Source organism: Vicia villosa, unplaced genomic scaffold, assembly GCF_029867415.1.
Source record: "Vicia villosa cultivar HV-30 ecotype Madison, WI unplaced genomic scaffold, Vvil1.0 ctg.002744F_1_1, whole genome shotgun sequence".
In the NCBI taxonomy this organism is placed as follows: Eukaryota; Viridiplantae; Streptophyta; class Magnoliopsida; order Fabales; family Fabaceae; genus Vicia; species Vicia villosa.
In genome coordinates, this window is record NW_026706018.1 from 180994 (window position 1) to 189556 (window position 8563).

Here is an 8563-nt window from a genome sequence, read left to right on the forward strand (position 1 = left end):
AAATCGGGTGTAATTACTGTTTAATTACACTCTATTTTAATTAAAATTGGGTGTAGATATGTTCTTAATTGCACCCTATTTTAATAAAAATCGGGTGTAAATATGTCATTTATGAATGAACAATTATATTATATTTAAATCTATTTACACCCTCTTTCATATACACCATTTAGTTATATTTCATTTTCAGTCATAATATTACAAATACTATAAAATCATATTTTAACTAAGTCAAAATATTTTTAATATTAACCAAAAAGTATACAATATCATGTGCATTCATAATATTTCAAGTACTATAAAATCATACACATAAAATGGCCTCCTTTACCATAAACAGTGAGTGGATGACCAACAACAGCCTGAACACAAAATCCATTCAGTTCCAAATATAGCATCATAATCAAACCTATTACACAGCTCTTCATGCATTGCAGTCTCGTCTGTTTTTACTCCTTAATATAACCTTCCTCAATATCAATATTCGGAGTCCCGTATTCACCCATTGTCCCAAGCTTAACCAAATGGCAATCCTCTTTATACTCTTTTATAGCAAAGAGCACATTCAATGTCCCAAAAACATTTATACTCTTTTATAGCAAAGAGCACATTCAGTGTCCCAAAAACATTGTTTTGCTGCCTATACACCGCTCTCGACAGATCTATCATAGAAAGATGGAGGGCGGTCGCCCAACCACAATATCCATCTCCACCAATGACCATGACTCACTTCGGTTTGAAAGGCTCCCCGGAACTAGTTTGAACCACAATATCCTTTCTTTGTCTGAATTAACAGGACGATCCCGCCTATCATTGATTGCAGAATTGCTATCGACATCATTTCTAGGAGTAGAAACACGTGTGCCTAACCCAACTTGTTGAGAGACGCCATCTGATTTTCCAGCTCCAGCAGTTACATTAGAAAGACCCGACCTACAAAAATATACATAAAAATATCATTTACCTAGCATAGCCTACACTATAAAGATAACCAACAGGAACTTGTTTTTTCAGAAAAATAAAAAAACTGTTACATGATATCTTCCATTGAAGATCCTTAAAATCAGAGAGCATAATCCCTCACAACAATATCTACTTATATAAAAAGATTGGTTTGAAGCCTTTCACCATTAACAATATAAAGGGAAAGGGATTGAGATAATTGAGAAGAAAACAATGGTTGAAATTTATGTTCATCTAATATAATTTCTCGTGTGTATTTGACAGAGTATCAACCAGTGACTCAAGTTGATAGCATGGTTCATGAATATTTTTAAAAATGTAACAAAATAAAAACTTAAGTTCTCACTTTGGTCAAACTAAAAGTAAGAAAGCTTTCTAAGGAAGGGTTTTAAGGCATACTTGAGAGCATGTAATACTGTCTTCAACGTTATGCCTGTTCCAATTATTGTCATCTGTATAAGCTTCCCAACGTGAAATGGAAATGCTTTGGTCCAAAATCATCGAACCCTGAACAAGAATATATGCAAATTAGCAAACAGATTTAAACCAGGACAATTTCATGTTACTGACACTACAAAAAATCAAATATATGTAAGGAGGAACCATTTTTTGACAATCGTATCATATGTGTGGGATATAGAGAGAAAACAAATGAAAGACAAGTAAAATTACATGCAGAAAATTAATTATCTTCATGACATGTCATTAACTCCCAAAAGCATTTTTGAGGCACGAGGTTGATTTCCACTGTAGTCGATGACATTCTGTGACACGCAAATAAAACTACAATCAGTACTAAAATTATTATGTATGAAAGAAGATTTTGAAACATTAAAAGTGAGATTGAAAATTTCAGCGGGAAAAGAAAGAAAATTTAAACTGACAACAACTAATTAGATGCTAATCACCCAATTAAATACCCTATTCATTTATACATAAAATCCTACAGAGCTAACCTCATCCCTCCAAAACATTTTGCACGTGTACTTAAACATTGACATTAGATATTCCAAATTTCTTTTCTGCCATCCAGTCATTAAGTCTAAATTAACTATGCTAATATTTCATGTTAAATGTCATTTAAAACATTTCATTAACAGTTATTTCAAACTAAAATATATTTGACAGTTGTTATTTTATATTATTGTGAAAAGGTAACTCTTTAATGTGTTTGTGAGGGAATTATAAATAATCATGATAGATATAGAAAAAACTCATTATTTAATGTGAAATTTATCAGTATAATATACACATACCTACACCCCACACGTAAAATGGAACAATAATAAGACACTTAAATTAGACCTAACCTTCTTTTCCTTTCCAATCTTTGAGAGCTCTTCAAGTATGTAACTTTTTTCTCTAGAAATCTTCACAGAGAAAAGTTTAAGGGTATACCATCTTCTTCTTTTATGGGGCAACAAGTTCACCATTTCTAGTATTAAAATCAAAAGATCTTTTAAAAAATTTTATGGGCAGTAAGTTCACTACAAACTAGGACACTAAAATCATTGGAATGGCTCTCAAGACTTACATTTTCAATAGAAGGAACTTGGCTAAAAATAATCTCCAGGTCTGTAAAGGCAACTTCCCACGTAACTTCCTACACCAGCTGTAGTGGATTTAAGCAATCAATTAGGCCTATAAAATTTGTCACACAAAACCAAACAATTGTTCAGCATAAAGAATCAAGGAATAAGCAAAGTTTCTTCACAAAACAAAAGAATCAAGAATATAATAAAAGATAATTTTCACATAGAACTCAATAAAATCCCTAAGGCTTTTTGACTTAAAACGGATATTTATTTTCTTAAATCCTAACCTAACAAACATTAATTAGAAATTTGGAAATGAACAATAAATAGGGAAAATATAACAGAGAGATAAATAGAAAAAGGAAAAACCACCCTCGTCAGTGCTAGAAGGACTAAAATGATGGGAATGTGAACTAGTGATTAGAGAGAAGAACAATTTGAATTTGAGAGAGTTTGAGAATCTTTCGATAGTGCGGTATTTCGATAGGGTTTGATATTAATTAGGACAGACACAACAGAATATATTGCATATGTAGTTTGAGAACTATCAAATTTTACAAAGTCTAAAAAAGTAAAATAAGTTCAAAGAGTATGAATGAAACCTTTGGATAGATGGCGGCAGGTCCAGCTCTTATTACCAAACATGCTCCTGCCATATCAAATGGACCCTTAAGAAGCTTGGATATCTCATACTGATCCAAAATGTTGCCCACATCTATAGAAGCATGATATGCTTGTTTATAGAGACCATAATCAATAGCTCAATCTCAGTCAACTGCTTTATAAGTTGTGCTTCCACTACCTACTTGACATACACCAAGTGATTACATTATTTTGTAGCAGACAATAAATAATATTGTGATAGTTTAGTTGAAATAGATGGGAATATAAAATAACCTTGTATCTCAAGTCCTTTAGAGAATCAACCACTTTGTCACTTTTAGCTAACTTGACAAGAATGTCATTAGAAAATAAACCTGATCATAATTAGCTTCTTCCATTTCCAAAGTTGTTGATGCATACATCATAACACCAATGACAACGTCTTCCATTTTCCTTCTCAGCGAAAATAAACCTGATCATAATTTCAATGATAGCCATTTTTCATGGAATTAACAAGTGAGATAAGCTGTAGGTATTTTTCCAAAAGCAAAACACTCTTTACTCCTACAGTCCTACTATTAGAACTTGGGTTAAACAAAAATTAATATAAAAAACAGGGTTATAAACAAGTGAAAGCAATAAGCAAAACCAGTAGTACTTGCTCTTACACAAAAAGACAACATTTTGGAACAGATCCACTCGTTTATAGATATAGTTATTGTTGTTATTGATGGAGTGACAAGCCCTGATTTTGAAAGAACGGAGAAAAAGGCAACACATGGATTCTTGTTCCTATTAGACAGAGAAGAATACCATTTTGAGCTGAAAGAAGAAACAATATCATGAGCAGTTATTACACAAGCACTTTTAGTTTTAGAGACCATAGTTACCGTAACCACAGGGATTTGTTGGCTTCCTCTTATCCTGAGAGGGAAAATGTGTTATAGAAATTCTTCTGTTGCAAAGAGATAAGTGGACTGCACCGTAGCCACGACGGTTCGATAGGGCATGAAATAAATAAGAGGAATCAACGATGTTAGACGGCCAAATTTGAGAGGGCTCAAAGTTTTGTGAAGGGTTTCGATAGGGTTTCAGGAAGGGTTTGAGATGAATGGAAGGAATCGCGCACCTGAAGGGTTTCACGCCCTTTTCGTTTGTTACAAAGTCTCAGTCAAAGTAGTTCTAGGGTAACAAAATAATAGAATTAAGTAATAAGTGAATTTTATTTTATGTTATTTTTGACTTTACAAGCTTATTGGATAAATAACATTTGTTAGTAATGGCCGATAAACATGCCGTAATGTACAACTCTGAGCATTAAATAAATATTGTTTAAAAAGGCGGTCAAAACCGTCTGTAATTTACAGAAAATAGTGACGTCCGTTAAAACCGCCATATTTTACCATTAATAGTGGCGGTTAAGTAAACCGCCCTAATGAAACCGCCGTAATTAACCCGTTTTTTTGTAGTGTGAATAGGTAATGTTCTGCAATAAAACAAGATGAATTGAATTGAACAGGTAGAAATATCACAATATATTAAGCTAAAATATACTCTTGAATGTAATTGGTGAAATTTTAACGACTTGACAAAGAAGGTAAGAACCTTACATTAAGCAATAATGCAGTTCCCGGGGCATAAGCTTCCTAAAAGTCACATATGCAGTATAATCAAAAATTTTATTTACTTATATTGCCAATTGATTAGTATTGATAATATGAAAAATATAAAGCAATGCAGCCAAAGTCAGTAACTCATGGAAGCACGCAGTAAACAAACAAACAAACCAGAGATTCTTCACTTTCCCCCTCCACAGGCTCTGCTAGTAGAGACAATATTAGCCAAATGCTTTTGCAGATAAGACAGCTGATGTGCTTCTTCATCACCCTGCGACGGCGTAAACCGCTTACTGTTGCTCCGCACAAGCTGCAATTGCAAACCATTCAAAACCAACATCGACACTTTCACAACATCAAGTCAACAGAAATCACTCCAAACAAATTGTGAGCATCTCAATCCAATTACAGGAATTAAGCAATGCATTATTCATAACATCATATGAAAGTGTATTGCAAGGATCGAAGAAAGAAAACGGTGAATTCACCTGAAGCGGCGTGAGAGCGAACAAGTATCCATCAAAAGCGGAAGTGGAAGGCCAAACATCCGCTACAGCGGCGGAATCCTTAGGCGTCAGCGGGAGGAGACTCTTGTAGGATTGAATGTGTAGAAACAAAACGAGATCATGAACATCGACGCTATCAGATTCGGATTCGGCAGGGAGAATCGAAACTCACAGCCACTATCTCACTCTTCTTCGCAAACTTGGGCCATTGTAACACAAATTCAGTGAAATGGGCGAATCTCAGTTTCGTGAATCTAGGTTTCGAAGATGAATCAGAGTTTCGTGAATCTAGGTTTAGGTGAATTTGGGTTTCGTGCGTCAATCTCAGTTTTGTAAATATGTTGAAACTATTTTTAGTCTCATTTTTCTTCAGTTAAAACGAATGGTGTGTTACTACTTTCTGATTAAGAGGGTATTAATTTCTTTCATTATTAATATTCACCTACTAATTAATTAATGTGTTTAAAAGAAATAGTTATTAACATAATTGGTCAGATTATTTTATTCACCTAATAAATTTAGATCATTAATATTCACCTATTAATTTTTTAATAATATTTAATTTATTTGCTAATATGTTAATATTTAGATTAAATATTTTAAGTTATAAAATTAAATATTTTTTTTAGTCTATATAATTTACACCCGTTTTTATTTTAACAGGAGTAATTGAGATTTGATTATAATAATATTTTTAATTTAAACCCGTTTTTAAAAAATAGGGTGTATATTGTCATCTGATAATACTTAAAATGACATTTTATTTACAAAAGTGCCATCGTGTTACTTATTTACACCCGTTTTTAGTATATCGGGTGTAAATTTTAAAATTATATTGTTGTTTTTGCACTAGTGCACACGCATAAAAAATTCATGATAATTTTTATAATAAATCAATAATAATAGTTTTAAACAGCCAGTAATCATTTAGTTCATGATCTAAATATCCCACTTAAACAATATAAATATTAATAGTGAAATTTATCTTCTCCTCGGAGTCATTATCAATATAATATGTTTTTTATTTTAATTAACAATTATTTTTATTTTTGATGTAAGATTTTTAATTTTCAGATGTTAAAATTTAACTCTTTTTTTTTCCTAATCCCACCAATTATTATTATTATTTTTGCATATTTTATTACAATTGAGCTTATATGATCGTTGTTTATTTTTTAATTAAATGTTTTATATCAAATTTACATTCAAACTTAAATACAATTTTTAAGGTAATAAATTTGTATGAGAGTGATATTTGTAAATTTTAACAACTCATGTGAATTTTTGGACTCGAATTTACTATTTTTACGAGTCACTATCACTACAATATCTTTTTTATTTTAATCAACAAAATGTTTATAGTTTTTAATTATATTTATAAATATTTATAGTTCTTTGACATATTGAATTTATCACTGGTGATTGGCTACATTTTATATTTAAATATTTGCAATTATTAGTGATTTTATAATAACAATTATATATCAGTAACAACCAAGTCGATTTAAGATCCTGAATATCATTACTGAAACTCACTATTTTTACGGGTCACTATCACCATAATATCTTTCTCATGTGAATTTTATCACTGAAACTCACTGTTACGAGTCACTATCACCATAATACATTTCTTATGTGAATTTTATCACTGAAATTCACTACTTTCACGGGTCGCTACGACCATAATACCCTTTTGTCTATTGCATTTCCAACTTCTTTTTTTAAAATAAATACTATATATAGCTCCGTTACATCTATATTCGAATTTTTAAACTTCTTTTTATGAGTTTGTAATACATTATCCATATTAAGAATTGAATTACCCGTGCGGACGCATGAGTCTTCTACTAGTTTAATGTTATAATTTGTCAATTATACCCTTATTTTCTCAATAACTCCACCTCACATTTTTCAATTAGTTATTGGAAAAAAAAGAGTGCATGAATGAATTTATTTGGAAAGAGAAATATAAATAAGGGTATGATAGGAAAAGTAACTCTAATAATTTACTATCTTGATTTATGAGTTTTTTTGCTAAAATGACACTTAAAAAAGAACAGAGAGAGTAATTTTTAGGTGATTAAGTTGGAAAATAGGTCATCCTAAAAACCTTAGTCTTCTTTTTCAGAGTTTTCCGTTTAATAGATTTTCTATGATTTTGACATGTCGTGGTATGGATAGTTTGGAGGACCTAAAATTATATTGTGTTTTCTTGGGCTGCAGTTTTTAGTTGGCGGTTTCTCTAGTTTTAGAGTGTAATGGGATGTTTGTTTTTTTTACCATTGAGCCTTTCTCTCCATTTGTTTATATCTGATTTGGTTTTTATTAACTTTTGATACATCTTGTATCAATTGTCTGTTCATTTGTACTTTATTTGAATTTTTAACGCTTTAAAAAAGTAATTTTGTAAAATTATTATTAAATAAAAGTATGTTGAACAAAAAAGTGAAAGTTTAAAAACAAGCTCAAAGTCAATAATTACAAATATTAATTTCAACTAAAAATCAAATCTAGAAGAAAAATTATTTTCCGCTGACTTCACCTAAATATTTTAAAATGAAATTCTAAATATTTAAAATCAAATGTGAATCTTATAATAGACTTAGCCTAATCATTGTTTGGTTTAGGGATGTTTATAAATGTATTGAATCAAAGTACATTTATGGTTTGGTTCAATTTATAATAATAACCATTTAAATAAAAATTAATTAACAGCTAAAATAGTGTCAATTCAATTTAAAAGTAATTTATATTTATTAGTATATAATCAATTTACATTTTTAACCCAATTTTATATTTTAAAGTCTTTTAAAACTAATTTTTTAATTTCATAAAAAATTCAAATTTTTGTATATTAAAAAACATAATTTCTAGAATATTTATTCTCAAAATTTTTTTCATTTTAGGAAAACAATTTATATTTGTTTTTTTTAATAATTTTCAAGAAAAAAATTATTTTTATATTATTTTAATTTTCTGTAAATTTTGTTTTTTGAGATTTTTTTTATTTTTTATTTTTGGGAATTTTTAAATAGTTTTGAACAAAATTATTATTTTTAAATTTGAAGAATTTTTTATACTCAATTAATTTTTTATTCTTTTTATCATAGACTAAATTATATAATTAAACTAGTTAATAAAAGGAAACTTGTTCTGAATCAGTTTTAAACTGAATTTGAATTGTTTAAATTAAATAGTTCAGTTTTTTTATGATATAATTCAGTTCATTTCAAATATACAATTCAGTTAACCATATTTTTGAACACCCCTAATTCATAGGGTTGTTGGTTTATTCAAATGATATTTTGGGACAAGCTCATATTAAGAAAACAACAACAAA

The 8563-nt window shown here is 29.8% G+C and overlaps 1 long non-coding RNA gene across 2 annotated transcripts; it reads right to left on the reverse strand.

Annotated features, from left to right (window-relative positions):
• Positions 1–211: 211 nt before the first annotated feature.
• On the reverse strand, positions 212–3467 carry LOC131639712 (uncharacterized). Of its 2 annotated transcripts, none has more exons than XR_009295025.1 (7): positions 3396–3467; positions 3101–3300; positions 2498–2604; positions 2274–2419; positions 1636–1727; positions 1363–1470; positions 212–933 (listed from the first exon to the last, which is right to left on the reverse strand). It is a non-coding gene; the product is annotated as an uncharacterized LOC131639712 (long non-coding RNA). The 2 variants fall into 2 exon arrangements; XR_009295024.1 differs by having other exon boundaries at positions 217–933; positions 2274–2398.
• Between the last annotated feature and the right edge of the window lie 5096 nt (positions 3468–8563).